Below are 19,528 nucleotides of genomic sequence, written 5' to 3' on the forward strand. Positions count from 1 at the left end.
GACATTCTGATGGTGAGAGAGAATATGTGTAGAAATAAGAACTATCCAGAGACACCCATTTATTTTTTCCATTAAGCCTGTATTAGCTGACTACTGTGTCAGGATCCATAATAAGGGATAAAAATGCAAAGATGAAGAGAACACAGTGTTTGTTCCTGAAGGATTTGGTAACTGGGACAGGGGCACAGACTTGTGAATAAGCGATTATAGCGATGGAGTAACTGTTATTATATAATTATGTGCAAGTAGTTCTCAGCACCCTGAGAAGTACTGAATTCTGTAGGGAGTCAGGCTTGGCATTCTAGAAGGAAACAGAGACCGTCTTGGTGTAGTTTGAGTCTCTGGTCCAGTTATGTCTCACTTTCTTGTTCTGAACATTTTTTTGAGTGGATTCATTTGAGACAGAGAGAGAGAGAGAGAGAGAGAGAGAGACAGCTTGAGCAGGAGCAGAGGCAAGGGGAGAGGGAAAAACAGACTTCCATCTGAGCAGGGGCTTGATCTCAGGACCTGGAGACTAAGACCTGAGTCGAAGGCAGATGTTTAACCATCTGAGCCACCCAGGCTCCGCTCACTTTCTGGTTCTAGATTATGTGAGCTAATAATCCCCTTTGCTTTTATTGCTTAAGCAAGTTTGAGTTCAATTTCTGTCACTTAGAGTCAAAATAATTCTGTAAAATTCAGAGCCAGGTAGAGCCTCACATATACTGTTGCAAAAGTGTTAAGGGAGCTATTAAGGAACCATCATGGTAAGTAGGATACTTGTTTTGTCTTTTAACTAGAAAGATTGCTTCACTTACACTTAAATTCCCATCCTGCCCATTTTACAATTATCTTCATATTTGTACTGGAATTTATTTCTACTATCTTATTTTTCTTATTTACTATATCTTTTGAATTTTTTTCCTGCTCCTTCCTTTATTGATAATGTATTCATTATTCCAGTTTTCATTTTACTTACTTGGAATTTAGACATTCTATTTCTCTTCTTTTCTTTTTTTTTATTTCTTTTTTCTTTCTTTTTTTAATTTCTCTTCTTTTCATAGTGACATCAGGGGCTAAGTAAAAAATTAATCGGTATCTCTATCCTCCTTCTGCCCAGTACAGGTACTTTAATGCTGTAATGTTTTTTTTAAAAGAAAGATTTTATTTATTTATCTGAGAGAGAGAGAGAGAGAGAGAGAGAGAGAGAGAGAGAGGCAGAGACACAGGCAGAGGGAGAAGTGGGCTCCATGCAGGGAGCCCGACGTGGGACTCCATCCCGGGACCCCAGGATCATGCCCTGAGCCAAAGGCAGACTCTCAACCACTGAGCCACCCAGGCCCCCCTAATGCTGTAATGTTAATCACCATTCCCTTCCATATCCAAGGGATATTGGCATTGTCCTCCCCTGCCATTGTCCTCCCCTGCCATTATTACTATTGTTGTATATACAGCCTGTACTTGTGCAGGTTTGCTAAAAAATTACAATTTTATTGCTTACTAATTTGTCTTCAACCTATTATTTTCTTTTGGCTTATTACTTTCTTCATTTTGAAGTATATATATATATATATATTCTTTGCCAGCTAGTTCAGCTATCTCAGTCTTTGGGAGAATCTTTATTGTGACCTCAGATTTGAAGGATAGTTTGGTTTATGCAGGATTTGATCGTGACAGTTTTTGTCCTCATTCTCCACTCCTCTACATCCTCCTCAGTGCCCAAAAGACTGATCTATATAGACTGAAGCAACTCCTCTGGCTTCAAATTGTATACAACCATGGGGGACTAGCAGTAGAGAGATTGGAAGGAGGTGAAGAAGATGGAGTATTTGTTTCCTCTACTCCCCTCTGATGGGTTACTATAAATTGACTGCTTCCCTTGACAAGACTGAAGCTACCATTAGTGGCCTTCCCTACCAACTTCTACAAGTTTCAGCTGCTGCTCCTGTCTCTTATTTCTTCAGGTTTAGGAGTTGTATCATGTCTAGTTGTATCATTTTTAGGAAGCCTGTGATACTAAGCATCCCTTGATGCCTTTTTTCTAAACCCTACTTTTAACTCATACTTTGTATCTAACCCCTTCATTGAGTTCTCCTCAATTACTGAGTTGAGCGTGCAGTTTTTTGCCTCCTGGTTAAAATAGTTATTTTTCCTTTAGCATTAATGAAACCCCTTTTTCCATTATCTCCTGGCTTTTATTATGATTGGTGGGAGGCATGTTACCAGACTAAATGTTATTCCTTTTTAAGTTATCTGTCTCTTTTCTCTGGTTGCTACTAGGATTTTTACTACATCTTTCATGTTTTGTAGTCTCATTATCATGTATGAGGGAGATTGTTTTTATTTGTGCCCTTTGGTATGCTTCTTAAATTTGGGAATTGATGTCTTTTGTCAGCTCTGAAAGTTTCTTAGTGATATTATCTTTTCAAATATTCCCCCTCTTTCTCCTTATTCTCTCTTCTTGTAATTCCTATTAGATATATGCTGAACCTTCTATTCTATTCGCCATAGAGATCTGACTTTACCCTTTCTTTCCCATTTGCCATCTCTTCATTTCTCTGTGCTCCTTTATGCATAATTTTCTCAGGACCATATTCTAATTCACTGATTATTTCTTTAACTATGTTTAATATGCCATTCCCCAGCTCACTGAGTTCTTAGTTTCAATAAATACTTTCATCTTATGATGTTATAATTGCTCCTTTTCAAGTTGCCTTTCTTTTCATTATTGCCCTTCTTTATTTTTTCCCTTTTTCTAACTCTTTTAACAGTTTTAAAGAGGTAGTTTTATAGTCACTTCCAGCTTATTTTATCTTAAATTCTTATACTGTTAATCTCTCCCTTATATTTTCTGATTCTCTTGGCAAACCAGCTTCTCTTGAACTGGATGAATTTGAACTCATCTTTATCATATATTTATTTGTGAGGATATCATGTGCATCCTTTGAGGGGTGGAAGGTTGCTATAGAGTAGTTCTTCCTTTTGCTTCTGTTAGGTGCTCCGAGGGTTTCATTGATCCAGAAACAATCTTCATATTAAAATATTGTCATCTTGCAGATTCTCTCAGGCTTTAGATAATACAAGACTGTATTCACACCTGTGTGTGGTAAAGGGCCAGGACTTCAGTTTCTCATGGGAGACTTTATCTCCATAAAACCTTCAGCAGATATAATCTTTCTTGACACTTTCTCAAAGTTGGTGACAGTCTTCCCCCCTACCCCCCAAGTCCCAGTTAAAGATTTTGTTTCCAGATCCTCACCTTGCATGGCCTCAAGGCTATATTTCCTATCACTGCTGGGATATTTGCTGTATGGCCAAACAGATCCAGTATACCCCCAGGGTGTATTATCATTTCAGGTCATGAGCTTCATGGGCTGACTTTAGATCCTGATTTGTTTCTGGTAGATTTTCCTGTTCGTCTTTCGAGTTCAGCTCTGTATTAAAATATTTTGTTATATTTTATTTTTTTCTATATGTTTGCAAAGGGAAGGATGTTGTCTCTTCTGTCCTTTGTTTGACATTCCTCTCATGGAAGAGTAGAAAGATGAAAATGCTAGAGAGGCAGACACAGGAATGTAAAGAGAAAGGAAAATTAGTCAGCAACCATGCACCACAAATCACCACTTGAACAATGAAAACTCATGAGATCAGAAGGTTGTTTCAGACAAAAGACGCTTCAAGGCCAAGGGTAGACCTTAGGGAACAAAAGGGAACTAGTTCCTGTGCCTCCCTTATCCCCAGTTCACAGTGCTGTTTTATCATAAACTCCTTGCTTATTATAAGTAGGAATGCTCAGTTTTCTTCATGTTCCTTGAAACCAGTATCAGTGAGATGACTTAGTGCATCAAGTCACTGTAGAGGTCCAGCCAAAATCAATAGGTGAGGATGCTTAGGGAGAGCATGCCATGTCAGCTTCCATATCATATAACAGAATTTTCACTAGTTTTATCTCTATCAGGAGCATGTGATAGGCTATATTAGCATTCCAGCATGAAGTATGAAGAACTCAAACTGCCACAAAACAAGACTGCCTAACATTAGAAATGCTAATTTTATAATTGAGTCATTTTAATCTTATTCACTGATATTAGACTCTAGCTATTGGTAGAGATACGTCTGAGCACTTAGGTTAAAACACACACACACACACACACACACACACACACAACTACTTCCAGGTCATCCCCCACCTCCATGCCTGTCTGCTATGTTGGAGAATCTGAGTAACCCTGCAGTACAGCAGCTGTGCCCCTCCTTTTTCCATTTGGACCCCAAGCAACAGTAAGATCTAGTTCATCAACTATTCATTTGTGGGGACTTTGCCATTCCTCTACTCAGCAAAAGACAATTTCCTCTGTGTTGCAACTCTATATTTGGCGAGAGGATAGGGTTGGCAGGACCAGAGCTGGCTACTAAAAGCAGGCACAGTAAAACCCCACAATGGTTTGCCTCTTTTTCAGTTTGGCACATCATGTTAGGAGCTGGAATAGAGAAACATTTGTAATAAATTGCAGTTGGGAGAAGGGTGATGGGGCTCCTGTAGAAGTCCTATGTTTCTTTTCCCTCTTTTGGTGGAATAGTCATGAGCCTCACTTTTGTTTTTCATATTTTAAATTCAGCCTGTACTGAACTTGCCACAGAAATAGATCTGCACTGACACTCCCACACTCAAGCTGCCGGTGCTGCAGACACAGGTTTTGACATTGCTTGAGCCAACCCAGAAACTAGAAAGTTGAAGTAGAATTAAAGAGGTTGCTCCATGAATAGACACAGTTCCCGGTTGGAAAACCTGGATCATATTTTATTTCCATCTCTGACACTCTTATAAATCTTTAACATCAACACTATGCTTGTCACATAGTGATTGCCCACATTTACAAGGTCTTGCTAAAACAGGAACTGCTTTATGACACAGGCATATTTTTTGCCTAAGTGAAATGGTACAGTGGGAATTGTCCTCACTTGGTCAAGCTCTGCTGTGGATGCCTGGTCCCTGGAAGTCAGACTGATGGAGCCACTGGGTCAGGGAAGTCAGTGTCAGGAGGGCCCTAGAGAGGCAGGCAACAGGAGTTCCTGGCTGGTGAGTAGGACAAAACAGCAGGGGTGGAGGTCTGGAAAGGTAGCCCAAGGTGTCAGAGACACTTGCTGGGGGTGAGGGTGGAGCTCACTGTAGGACTGAGAACCAGAGCAGCCCTTAAGCTCTTGGACATGGGAGACCCTGGAGAATAATATCAGCTAGCATTTATTGAGCAACTGAGCCAGGCACTTGGCTCACAATATTCTGTACACCAATCACAGTTCATATCACAATGCATTTCATCTGCTTATTCACTTCTGTCTCCCACTGGATTGTGAGTACCTTGAGGAAAGGGCCCATGTCACTTAACAGGGAGCCTGGCATCTAGAAAACATTTGGTAAATACTTGCTAATTGATTGAGTAAACTTCCATCTTTCAACAACCCTATAAGATATTATTAATCCCATGTTTCAGTCAACAAAACCAAGTGTCAGAGAGATTCAGAGACTTGCCCAAGGCCACATATACAGGTAATTGCAAAGCCAAATTTTGAATGTAACTTACATTAAATGATATCACTCAGGGGACTAAATCAGAACTTAGGAATGAAGGGACAAGAGAAGTCCCAGATTCTGGAAATGGAATTCAATGTGGGGAATTTTTCAAATGGATCCTGTGGATGGTGAAAGCAGAACCAGCATGAGGGCTGACTTGCTATAAAATCCTTGTACTGGGACGCCTGGGTGGTTCAGCGGTTGAGCACCTGCACCTGGCTCAGGGCATGATCCGCGGTCTCAGGATCGAGTCCCACATCAGGCTCCCTGCCTGGAGCCTGCTTCTCCCTCTGCCTACGTCTCTGCCTTTCTCTCTGTGTGTCTTTCATGAATAAATAAATAAAGTCTTAAAAAAAATCCTTGCACTACTGGCATTACACTAACCGTGCTCCCTGTGCCCTACCCTCCTGTCCTGCTCATGCCTGCTTATATGATGGGGTTAAGGTTACCAGACAAAATCCAGGACACCCAGTTAAGTTTGAGTTTAAGATAAACAACAAACTATTTTTTAGTATAAATATGTCCCAGATATTGCATGGGCATACTTATATTTTTAAAAGTATTCATTAGTTATCTGAAATCCAATATAACTGGCATCCTGTAGAATCGTGTCCCCCCCCCCTCCCCTTCCTTATCCCCAGGGAATACATTCCAAGATTCCCACTGGATGCCTGAAACCACAGATGGAACTGAATCCTATATGTACTATGTTTCTTTCCTATACATATGTATGTATGATAAAGTTTAACTTATAAACTAGGCATTGTAAAAGATTAACAACAATAGCTAATGATAAAATAGCCAATCATAATATGCAAAGTTATGCGAATGTGGTCTCTCTCAAAATATCTTATCTTTCCATACTTACTCTTCTTGTGATGACGTGAGATGATAAAATGCCTGTGTGATGAAATGATGTGAGATGACTGACTGACATAAGCATTGTGACCTAGCATTAGGCTACTATTGACCTTCTGAGGATATGTCACAAGGGCCATCTATTTCCAAACCACAATTGATTGTGAGGAAAGTGAAATCGTAGATAAGGGGGGTGACTGTTGTATTTTTATTTGCTACCTTTTGCAACCCTAGATGCGGGTTGGTTTCAAGGATATATGTGGGAATCAGGAGGTATGTTAAACCACCTCAGCAGCCCCAAAGCTGGTTACATAGGGTCCCAACACTTCAATGGCTGGGTTGTTCAGTGGAAAGTAAGAAGTGTTAGAACAATAGCCCATTGGGCTTTGATTTAACAACAGCTCAAGTGCCCTCTTGTTTGTTACCTCTTCCAGAAGGGAGCCCAAATGTTTCTGGTGCTGCTTCACTCCCCCTGTGCATCTCATTGTCATACTTCCCAAGGCCGCATATGGCAAGGCCAGTGTGCTACTCACCATTCAGTATGGGAGACCTGCCATAGAATAGGTACCCAGTAGGTACTCATTAAAGAGGTAATGAATGAACAAGTAAGTTTCAGAATGTATCACCTGAAAGTGATTGATCTGTATGGCCATACTGTCAACTTTGGCAGCATATTCTCAGGTTTAATCAGTTGTGGCTAGGGTATCAGGAACAATTAGGGTCTCAATGCAAAAGCATAAACGTTCTTTCTTTTCTTTCTTTCTTTTTTTTTTTTCCCTGAAAGAGACACTTGGGTTGCTTTCTTAGTAGGGATCTATGGGTATAAGCAGACAGTCTAGAATATTTTATTCTATCTGGTTCAGCTGGCCTGTTCGGTATGCCATTCTTAGACTGCTAACAACCAACTAACTGTAGTCACAGTACTGTTAGGGTGATTATAATTTGTCACCTAAGCTGGGATACTTGGATGCATGAAAGGAGATGCTATTCTTAATACCACTAGGACAAATGATATAAACCTGAACATGCTAACAACCCAGTCTTTGTGAATAACAAGCACCCTCTAGAATCTCCTGGATACTATAATCTCCAAATGCCACTCTTTGGTCACAGTGACCGTATTACCCAATCAGTTTCAATGTGCCCCAATACCACTTTCTCTCAAGGTAGTTTATCAGGAGAGATTATGAGATTGTTGTCACAAATCTGACTCATGTAATATTTTGCTGAGAATATCTCTGTCTCCATAACTTGATTGGAATCTTAGAAATGATGATTCATGGGGTTCCTGGGTGGCTCAGTCAGTTAAGCATCCAACTCATGATTTTGGCTCAGGTTATGATCCCAGGGTGGTGACATTAAGCCCTGCCTCAGGCTCTGTGCTCAGTAAGAGTCTGCTCGAGATTTTCTCTCTCCCTTCCCCCCTCACATGCACACACTTGCTCTCTCAATCAATCAATCAATAAAATCTTTTTTTTTGGATTTTTTTTATTGGAGTTTGATTTGCCAACATATAACACCCAGTGCTCATCCCATTGAATGCCCCCCCCCCCCACTCAGTGCCCATCAATCAAGAAAATCTTAAAAAAAAAGAAGAAATAATGATGGTCGATGCTATTTACCTAGCATATGGCACATTTCCTGCTGTTTAGAAAGTGTATTTGTATCAATAGCAGTAGGCTATTACACTGCAATATAAACTACCCTCATACTTTGGTGCTGTGTAAGAAAAACAATTATTTTCTTGTTCACGCCATATGTCCACTGTTGGTCAGCCTGTGCTCTGGTCCACATCCTATTTAGTCTGGAACCCGGACTAACGAGCAGTTTTTATCTGGAAGGTGGCAGGTCTCATGGCTGAGGGAAAGGAGATAATGTGGGATCACAGACTGGCCCTTAAAGCTTCTTCTCAGAGGAGAGAGTTACTTCCACCTGCATTTCATTGCCAAAGCAAATCAGACTGCTAAGTCTGCTCCAGTGGGGAAAGTATAGTTCTCTCACAGGGAAGAATAGCCAATGTTTGGAACAACAGGATAAAATCTACTACAGTACCCAGTAAATGTGAATGGAACTAAATTTAGCATTATTATTTAAGTCTATATAGCCCAGACTTTCCTGACAAGGGTGGGGTGAAGTGGGATGAGATGGGGACCTGAAGAGGAAAAGAGCACATTCTTGTGTGCATTGTTTGAGGAGCCCAATGTGTGTTTGCCTTTCTGTTTTCTATTCAGGCTCATTTGCACCTGGGAAGGATGAGAAAAAACTCCAGTTCTAGTCTTAATAAGAATAAGAATTATCCTTCTCCTTTCATAGGGTCATGACTGGGAAGAGAGTCTCGCTATCCTAGAAGGAAAAATGAATAACAGTGCTCTGATTCCAAACCATTCCAGCTCGGGCTATATGAATTGCTCCAATTAATGGACACCTACTAAGTACCATGTACCAGGCTCAATAATATAAGGGTTCTTGCCTTCAAGCAGCCTGCCCTTTAGTAGAGGAGCAAGACATGTGCAGCTAATTCTACATAAAGGAGAATACGTCAAGCCCTCCCTGCCTGGAGTTCCTATATTGTAGCTCACTTGAGTTTCTCTGATTTCATGTCCTGGCCAGATTCAATTTAACCAGATGAGCCCTCTGCAGATAGAGCCCCCTGGTTTTTATAGTAAATCCTGTCTTCTCCGGGAAGTCTTTCTCAACTCAGGCAGAGAAGACTCGGTTCTTGCAAGACTCAATCTGACCCTTTTGTTCCCTCTTCTATTCTGTATGCTTTGAGCGTAATTATACAGATAGCTGGTTGAATTATAGATCTGATATTTTAGTGTATCATAGCTCTTGTGATACAATTCCCTGAAATACAATTATACAAATACAATTATATTTTTCTTAGTGATCTCACATTAGAATAGGGGAGTGGGGAAAAATCTGGTCACAGTTTAGGGAAGACCATTTCTACCCAGAGGAGCTATCCTCAGACAGGATAGATGTGAGCAGGGAGTCCTTAGGATCTACCCCAGGCAGACCACAGACATTCTTAGCCATGACAGTTCCTTTTCCAAGGCCATACTAGAGACCATAGCACTATCACAGGAAGTCTCGTAGGTCCTAGGTGAGCCCTTTTTGCCACCCATGTTTCGTAAAATAGTTTTGGGAAATTTGAGAATTATCTAAGAGACACATCTCTTAAAATGATTAAGGTTCAGCTATACTTCTAAGTAGACTTCTCAGCAGATTCTAAAGTTCTGATCTATTAATTTTCTGACTCCATGTTGACATCTCAGGTTTCTGTTTTACATGAAAAACTGAAATTCAGGGGGATTCAAGCATCTGCCTAAGGTCTCATATCTGAATGACTGAAACATTTTACAACTCTAAAAGGTTGACACTAAATAGGAACTGGAACCTGTTAGGACAGTTGACGGTGAGAATGATGGGGCAAGTTTCCTGAGTTCTATGAAGGCATCTTTTTTTAGATTTTTCAGTTTAGAAGTGTCATGTTAAATAAGGTAACTCTGGTGAGCATGTACTGCCTGTTTCACAATAGTGCTGGTTCTTTAAAAGTCAGATTTCTGAGTCATGATGAATTATTCACACAAACACAACTTGAACCTGGCAAATGGAATAACAGGAACAAACACAGTGACATCACATATCTCTTCTATAAAAGGTTGGAGAGACCCAGAAAGGAAATTTCTTCAGGAATTAAGGCAAAGTTGAATGCTGAGCATCACCCAGTTATAATAATAGTTAAAGAAGAATCATGTCTGGTAAACCTAACAAAATTGAGATATTGCCTTTAGTAAGCAACGAAGTGCTGTTGATGTGAAATTTAATTATTTAACAGTTAAAACAAAACTTGATTAAAAACTCTACTTTGCTGGCTCCGTGAAGATCCTTACACTGCTTGGATTCTTTTTGGACCTTCCTACTCCTTCTCTAGGAGTCAAAATACTGCTCGTTTTTCAGGACAAACACTAATTCGTGAATTTCTTGATCTCTGGTTGTAAATAACTTCTCTGTCCTTGGCACTGTAGTGGCAATTTGAATAAGCATCCTTTATAGCCCTCATCATCTTCTAGCCAGGACATAATAATTGTCTTCACATTTTATTTCCTCTGCTGTATAACAAGCCACCTGAAGACAGGGATCATGTCTTTTCTCTTTAATGTTCTCTCAAGGTCTAGCACTGTGCCAAGTACATATTCTACATTCTCCAAATGTTCGTGCAATTAAATGAAACTGAATTACATTAGAATTGATAGGGCCAGGGCTGAGACCAAGCCTGAAAAACATTGTCTATTGACATAAAAGAAACCAAAATGATGTTGAGAATTTTAAATACCAGAGTTAAGATAGGGGAACATGTACTTTTCAAACTTGGAAATATTTTTCTTTTTCGTTCACTGTGTATTTCATATGATATTGAAAACGAGTTAACTAGATCACGTTTTGTGCTTATAAGAAAGTACATTCCCTTATAAAAATAGTGAAAAGGTAGTAAAATATTACTTTCCTCCTTTTCTATGCTTATATTTTCCTGAATAATACAAAAGGCACATTAATGACATTTGCTTTTTAAGAAATCATTATAAGAAGGTTTTTTAAAATTCAAATTCCATGTGCAGTCCTAATAACATATTTATCCCTCACCCCACTTAACTCCCCTTGTTTAGTGGTGTAATAGGGGGCCAGACCATGTGGAATCACTGGCATATTTTACAAGTGGACAAGGCTGGGGCCAGCTCAACCTGGGGTGAAGAAAAGATAAAAGGGACAGAGGCCAGCCCATGATACACTGTCAGCTGCTGGGCCCTGGTTATATGTCTGGGGATGTAGTGCATCCCTCTCCACAGCAGATTCCTTCAACAGATGCATTACTCTGAGTCTAGGGTAACATTTTACATAGAGTATGTATACTTTGCTTGTTTAAATAAAGAGAGATTGTAGAAACAACAATTTGAAACCTGTTGATACTCTAGGTGGTTATATGTGTGTTATAAAGAGGGATAAAAAAATAATATTTGTTGAGTACCTTCCATGTAGTAGGTAATGTGCCTTTAAATAATAAAGAGAGTTATTTTTAATACACGCTTACTCTTTCCACACACTGAACCATTTAATCCTTTTTAGCAAATCTTATAATGCATTCTGTCCATTTTATAAATGAGTAAAGTAGCTCAGTGATTTTAAGTAACCTGTTCAAAGTCACCCTGACAGATTATGCCAATGGTAGGATTTGACCTGATAGAGCCACCGGTGGTTTGATTGCTAGCTTAGACCTACCTCAGTCTAGGGCAAGGAACAAAAGGGGGGTTTTCTTAAAATAAAATTTTTATTTTATAACACTTTAGACAGAAAATTATGCAATTAGTACAGAGTTCCCTTATATTCAGCACTCAGTTTCCCTTATTGCTAATATACTGTTAGTATAATTTGTTACAGTTAATACATTAATGTTGACATTATTATTAATTAAACTCCATAGTTTATTCATATTTCCTTCGTTTTCACCTAATATCCTTTTTCCGTTTGAGGATCCTATCCAGGATACCACATTACATGTACCCATCATGTCTCTTTGGACTCATCTTAGTCGTGATGGTTTCACGAACTTTCCTTGTTTTTCACAACCATGGCAGTTTTGAGGAGTACTGGTCTGATAGTTTGCAGAATATTCCTCACCTGAGGTTTGTCTGGTGTTTTTCTTTTACTTTGGGGTTATATGTTTTGGGAAGAAGACCACAAACATAAAGTTCCATGGTCATCACATCACGCCAAAGTTATATGCTGTCAACGTGACTTATTGTTGATGGTGAATGTGATCGCCTGGCTGAGGTAATTTTGTCAAGTTTCTTCACTTTAAAGGTATTCAAAAAGTTTTTTTGTTGTTGAAATAATGCAGAGATATCTCACAGAAATGAGTTATAGGTTGTTGCAAACGAACTGAAAATCACCAGGAAGCCACTGTCTTTAATTTTCTCTCTCTGGGACTGTATGGTCTCTCATTTCCTTTACTTTGGGTGTTTTCTTCATTATCTCTCCTTATTTTTTACTAACCGGTGATAGATTTCTGGCTCTAGGTAACTCTGTTTCCTGATTTTCCTCTTCTCTTCTCTTTATGTTTTTTGTCTTGGTTCCCAGAAACCTACTTCCACATCCCTCTCACCTTTTCCTAGTTTTAGGCTCACTTACCATGAGTCTCACTTTCTTCTAGTTTCTTTTCACTACTACAGGTGCTTCTTAATCCTAACTAGTGGCAGTCACTGTTCCAAGCATTTGTCTATGAACTATTTTGGTCCTTGAAACAACCCTGTGAAGTAGGTAAAGTATCTCTATTTTTTAGATGATGAAATTGGGGTCCAGAGAAGGTAAAGAAACTTTCCCAAGTCCCCACAAGTGTTAGACCTGTCCTTGATGTCTATGCTCAAAAGTCTAAAGGCACAGGTCATCATGTTAGTTGCCATTCTGTATTGTTCCACATAAACTCCCAATAATTCTCCAAGGTTAAATAACTTGCCTGAGATTAGCCCTCTAGTAAGTGGTGGAGCTGGGCTTAGACCCCGATTGTTTGTTTGTTTGTTTTAAAGATTTTATTTATTTATTCATGAGAGACAGAGAGAGAGAGAGAGAGAGAGAGAGACAGGCAGAGACACAGGCAGAGGGAGAAGCAGGCTCCATGCAGGGAGCCTGATGTGGGACTCGATCCTGGGTCTCCAGGATCACGCCCTGGGTTGAAGGTGGTGCTAAACCACTGAGCCACCCGGGCTGCCCGACCCTGGTTTTTCACAGCCTGAAGTCCACTGTGCCAGTTTGCCTTCCAAAATATTGCAATATATAAATTAATCTCCTGGATGTCATTGTTTGTTGACCTTATCTGGGGAGATGAAAATAAAAATGTGAAAGCTATCATACCTAACTTCCTCTCTGAATAAATCAGTTCAGATCATGGCTTTGGCACTCCTTGGCATTCACCTTGAGCAAGTACTTAATACAGAGAAGGGACCTCAGATCTGGTCCTTGTGATTCAAACTTGTACTGGGAAGTTTGCAAGACCAGTGGATGGGAAGAACAGAAATAACAATTTACAGTAAAAAACACTGAACCTTCCATAGGTGGTGGTGTTTTGTAAATCTTAATGCATATGTATGTTTTGGTCTAAGGGATCAGTGTAAGTGGCTGGGGACCATGCAAATTAAGGCTGTTACCTGATACTCCTGATATTCTGGAATATTGGGTGATTGCCATGGCCTTGGTTTTAGAGGAACAGCCCTGCTGTATTTTATGGTAAGTGGGATATAGTAAAGACAAAATAGAAGCGAAGATGAAAGATGATGGCCACTTGGACTAGGTGGTACCAAAGGAGACAGTGACCAAAAAAATTTAATGGTTTCAAGATACCAAATGTGGAGGTGAAGAAGTGGAAGTTGTTAAGGGTGGTGGATGGGTGGTAGTATCATTTATGGAGACTGAGACACTGGCAAAAGACCATATTCGGTTGGGGCCGAGTAGGGCAGTCATGGCTATAGATTCTTTAGACATCCAAATGGAGGTATCAAGGGTAAAGTATTGGATATATGGTTTGAACTCAGAGAGAGGTCTGGGCTAAAGATATGCATTTGGGTGTCATCTGTATACAGGTAACTAACACTATGGGTGTTATCCAAAGCTCCTGGAGGGATCGAAGAGTGAAAAGATAAGAGGTTCTCATGGCTAAGTAATTTTTAATTTGTAGAAGAGAAACATAAGTAAAAGGCTAATAAACTGAAAACAAGCTGGGAAAAATCCAGGCAAATAAGTATGAGAACTAGAAATAATCCATGCTAGGAAAGAGACTATTTCAATAAGAGGTAAATTATAGATTAACAGACCATGAAGTCATTAGTTAATTCATCAATTAACCAAACAATTAGTGAAAAATTCTCTGTTAAACAATAGTTAAAAACTGGGACTAGAAAAACCATTAGGATCCCAATAAGCTCAGTTCTTTGAACAGATCATAAACATAGATCCTGAGTTGAGTCAGGGGCTGGCTGTAGTTATCTATGTTAGCCATTCTCCTGATTTCTCCAACTGTTTTATTTTTGTCATTTCTCTGCTTCTCAGCACGTCCATCAAGCACTAGGCCCTAGCAATAGGGAAAAGAAGTTAAAGTAAAAGTGTTCATTTTTCTGGATGCTTCCTAGTGCTGATAAATACTTGATGGTCTAGGAATAAAATCTTGGGGACTTCAGGGGCTTTTAGAATTCCTGTTTTTACATTTCTGTCACCAAATGTCCGAAGGTTGGTGTTTTTTAAACACAACTGCAAAGTATCTAACTCCATATATTTTTCTGATCAGAGTCATAAAGCATTTCAAAGTAATTCAAGCAAATATAATGCATCAAGAAAAAGTAAAGGAGCTAATATTAATGAAGCTGTATACACTTGCCAACTATTTAACATTTCAGTATTTTTTTTATGTTCAAAACCACCTAAATATTTAGAAGGCAATAAGAATGTAAATTTAAATAGAGGATGGTATAAAACAGAGCCCTATTAACAAAAAGTAGCTATTTTCCCTCTTTAAATGATTGTTATTCAGAAGAGGAAAAGCCTTGATATATCATGAGTCCAATATTGTTGCACTGAGATGGGATAATATAAAAACTCTGATTAACTTGAAAATGCTTTTAATTAGAGAGAAAACAGGATTCATTTTTTAGAGCTCTTTATCATGGAGAAACTGCTCATATTCTTAATGTATCCTGACTAACATTGACTAGACATTATTTAGGATTATGCCACTCAGACTATTATATTTTTGGGATCAAGTGACAGTATGCAATACAGTGACTATCTCCTGCCAACCACATCATTTAAATTATTGAACACTACATCAGAAACTAAGTATGTACTGTACGTTGGCTAATTGACTTTAAATTTTTTAAAAAAGGAAAAAAATCAAATACACTGCCTTTCTGTCCTACAGCAGAAACAGGCATTAGGTGCTATGGAAGCAGCAAAAACCTCCTTACCGGGATTCAAGATTTATTCATATGCTGTGTGCCCCAAAATATCTCCATGCTCCTCTTCTACCCTCCACTAGCTATCATACTAAACATTTTCCATTACTCACGTCTTCAAATAAGAGCACTAATATGTAAGTACTATCTTGGAGTGATAATATATAACTTTTTTTTTTTTTTTTTTTTTTAAGATAAGGCACCTGGTTACCTCTTGGGAATAAGACATTTGGACCAATTAAGCCCTCAGCACCATGTTAACCATCCTGGATATTATAAAAGTAGTATATTTGCTTCATCTTCCCAGGCAACTTGTATTCTTATTTTAAGCTGAACCAAATAGAAAAAGAGCTAGGTGTTCATCTTCATGTTTTGAAAATATAAGAAGAAAGGAAAACCTGGTAAAATACGTTCTAAACAAAAGGAAAACTGACCAAAAGATATTCTAAATTTGAGCTAGATATTTTAGTGGCCTTTTAAGAAAAAAAAAAAAAAAAAGCGAGCTAGCCATGAACAGGAACTTTATTTTTTTTTTTAAAGATTTTATTTATTTATTCATGGGAGACACACACACAGAGAGAGAGAGAGACAGAGACACAGGCAGAGGGAGAAGCAGGCTCCATGCAGGGAGCCTGATGTGGGACTTGATCCTGGGACTCGAGGATCACGCCCTGGGCCGAAGGCAGGTGCTAAACCACTGAGCCGCTCAGGGGTCCCCTGAATGGGAACTTTATTATTATTATTTTTTTTAACTGAGAACTTTAAAATTCCATCCTAATGGTGCATGAATTTGCCATTCCTTGTGTTTACCAATATATTATTAATCTTTGTTCTCTGGACCACTCCTTTATTTTTCATATTTCACTTATTTACATCCATGATTTGTCTACCTCAAAAATTCATTCCCAGGCAGGATATGCTGTGGAATTTTGTTTTTCTTGCTGCTTGTCATATCTCTCAGCAAACTGTGCCACCAACAGTCTCATCCAACCTGGACCAGAACTGAAGTGCTAAAAATCTGTATGTGGAGTTACACTAACACATGGGCCTGCGTGTGCATGAACAGAAAGGGGGTTGCTTGTCAAAGAATACTGTTCTCAGGACTGGGGGTTTACTTTGTCAGCCTCATCCATCTATGGACCTGGTAAATAAGAAACTTTTAAATTAAATTTTAGTTTTTTACTTTTCACCCTCCACTCTTAGCCCTGAGCTTTGTCATCTGATGCTCCTAGCCAGCTGCTCATTATTCTCAGGTCCCACTTCCCTCTTGTAGGACTTAAAGTATCTGCAGGACGGACTCCTACATGTTCTGCACAGTGTCATTCTGGATGGCTGTGGTCACTAACCAAAAGTTAGGCAGGCAGTGAGTCAGAACATATCAAGAACCCTCGGAGAAAAACAGTTAAAGAAAAATTGCTTGGTGGAAGATAGAAGTCCAATATGTTTTGATTTGATTTGGCTAAGATAGCATGGTATTAAATTATCCAGTCATCCATATTTATAGCCAAAAAGTCATTTTTGTGGTAGCTAAATCTAAAAGAAATCTGTAATAAATAGACATCCATAAATAAAATCAGCTGCCTTAAAATTTTTATTGGCTACAATGAGAGGATAACATAAATAGTGTTTTGTTTCTATCATAACACAGTTATTAAGGCAGAAGAGTCAAACATTATTGTAGTTCCTCCTAATTATATAATTGCTATTATATAAACCAATTTCCTTTCTGGTGGTTAAAGAAGAGACCGTCTTTTCTTAACAGCAGTTCAGCAATGTCACTTGTGTGTTAATAAAACACTATTTGTGTCATTCAGGATTCATCCATCATTTTATACTGACAAAATTTTAATCAGCATCATCATCGTTACCTCTCTAAGGAAGATAGAAATTTTATTCCTAAAGAAAAACACAGACTTGCCTTATTCCTAGGGTGAATTTTTATTAAGAACTTATTCTCATGCAAAATAATGGATGAATGAATGTTCTTTCCATTAGAAAAGACACTGGCATATCTAGTATGTTCTTTTTTTAGGGATTATGCATTTCTAGCTTCATTCTTTGACTTGCATTAGAAGTCTCTGCCTTCTTTAGAAAGTCTATTGCCTTGGATTTAAGTAAATTTAAGTTGTTCTTAATGCCATTTATACTTAGATAAGCAGAACAGGTAATATTTTTAAAAATAATACCATTCCTATGATCTTTGTTCACAATTCTTTGTAGTAAAGACTACAAATTTCCTTCTCTTTACTTCTTGAACATGGCTGGAAAGTCCACTTGCTTTAATGGAGTCAAGAACTCTGGCTCTGTGATGCTGGAAAAGACATTCAATATATTTGGGGCTCAATTCCTCCACTGCAAAGTGGAAAGTTGAATGGGATGTTCTTTGAGTTCCCCTTAAATTATACAGAAATTGTAAAAAGCTGGTTAAGCTGAGTTTTTATGCTTTTTTATGAGGATTCTTTGAAACAGATGATGGAGGGGAAAGTAGCAGAACAGTGGAGGAAGAAAAAGCGGAGTGGAGAATGTGTGGGAAGACCGGAAGGTGGCTCATCATGGCTAGCAGCCTGGCTCCTGTTCCTCCCTCTGTTTCCGATAACTTTCTCCATGTACACTCTGAATGATCTCACACCAAGAAGAAAGTCTGGGTGTGGGTTCAAAAAAAAGAGGGGTGAATTTTATTGGTTAAGAGTGCCAAGCTTAGTCTGAAATTCATTAGTATTTAAATGATAGTTAAGATGATGGGACATTAGGTCAGAGTGGCGATAGATGAGACAGACAAAAATACCTGCTAATCCAAAGATCCCCTGTAAGGTCATTTGAGGCAAAAGTTTACCAGAATTAAAAAAAAAAAAAGGTTTAGTTATATCATTTATATGGTAAACATATGTCACGCCCCTAAAACATATGCTTCTCCCTAAAATGCTCCTCAGAGAATGTTTTTCTCTCCTAAATTTGTATCTTAGCCATTCTTTCATTCTTTCTGTGTGTTTGTGTGTGTGTGTATGTACACGTGTGTACATGTTTCTTTTTATAATGTCACCCAGGGACCTTTGAAGGTCTCAAATAAGTCTACCTGCTGGCTTATGCACATCTCCTCTTTGGCTCTATGTTCCTCTAGCTCTGTGTTTGCCATAGTGTATTGTGGTGGTTTGTCTTCACTTCACTGTCTCTCAACAAGAAAAGTCCCTTGAGGACACAAATTATATCTTATTATGTTTTCCTCAAACCAAAACTGTTTTTGACTCAGAATGGATCAGGAATGGTGCGAGGGTGAGTGATGGGAAGATACAGATCCAAACTTATGCTTATAGTTCAGTGGGGAATCATGAGTAAAAAGTGTCTATGATATCAACATACTGCCATAAATACTCTGTTATATGACCCAGGGGACATAAAACATTTGATTATAAAGGCAGAAGATTGAGAGAGAATGGTCGCAGGGCAGTTCACCTTATATTCACTGAACGTTGGACTTTCCTATCACCCCGAGATACAGAATCACCAGGATGAGAAATGCTGAAGTAGAGGATCAGTTTCCTTACTTCCAGTGAGATGAGGATGCCCCACAGCTCTACAAAGGTGCAACAAGAAGTGAGGATTTAAAAAATCAAACACCAGGAAATTACCATCATCTTGCCCCTTACTCCAATTATGTGCTTGAGACACTACATACTGGGAGAGGATGAAGCTGGGTCCCCTGCCAGCCTCTGTCCATGCAGTTTGTTCTTTAGATCTTGACATGCTTCCTTCCACTTTTCCCACACATCTGTGACAGATTAAAGATGGCTGCAAAGCTTTCTAACTCCTCTCATTGAGGAATAGGTCTGTATCCCTTCATTCTGAATCTGCTTAAGCTCTGGGACTGCTTCATCAATAGAATATGATGAGCCTAGGCCTTGGAGACTGGCAACTTCTTCTTACTATCTCTTGGAATGCTAGTTCTGGAGGAAGCTAGCTGCCATGTAATAGGTCTGCTACCCTGAGATTGCCATACTTGTGAGAATTCCAAGCCCCATGGAGAGGTCCTACAGGATGAGATGCCATGTGAAGAAAGGGTGAGGCCAAGGGGCACTGACATACCAGACAGACAAGTAAAGGGGCCTCTTGGGGGTGGATGCTT

At 39.0% G+C, this 19,528-nt stretch overlaps 1 long non-coding RNA gene across 2 annotated transcripts in view; it reads left to right on the forward strand.

Moving 5' to 3' along the window:
- Window positions 1–4,925: 4,925 nt before the first annotated feature.
- The window catches only part of LOC111092824, a 156,079-nt gene continuing 141,476 nt past the window's right edge, over window positions 4,926–19,528 (forward strand). The window contains exon 1 of one of the 2 annotated variants that reach the window (XR_005380057.1): window positions 4,926–5,059. This is a non-coding gene — a long non-coding RNA (uncharacterized LOC111092824). The remainder of the gene's footprint in view (window positions 5,060–19,528) is intronic. The other variant, XR_005380056.1, reaches the window with a different exon arrangement.

This window comes from Canis lupus, chromosome 27, assembly GCF_011100685.1.
Source record: "Canis lupus familiaris isolate Mischka breed German Shepherd chromosome 27, alternate assembly UU_Cfam_GSD_1.0, whole genome shotgun sequence".
Taxonomy (NCBI): Eukaryota; Metazoa; Chordata; class Mammalia; order Carnivora; family Canidae; genus Canis; species Canis lupus.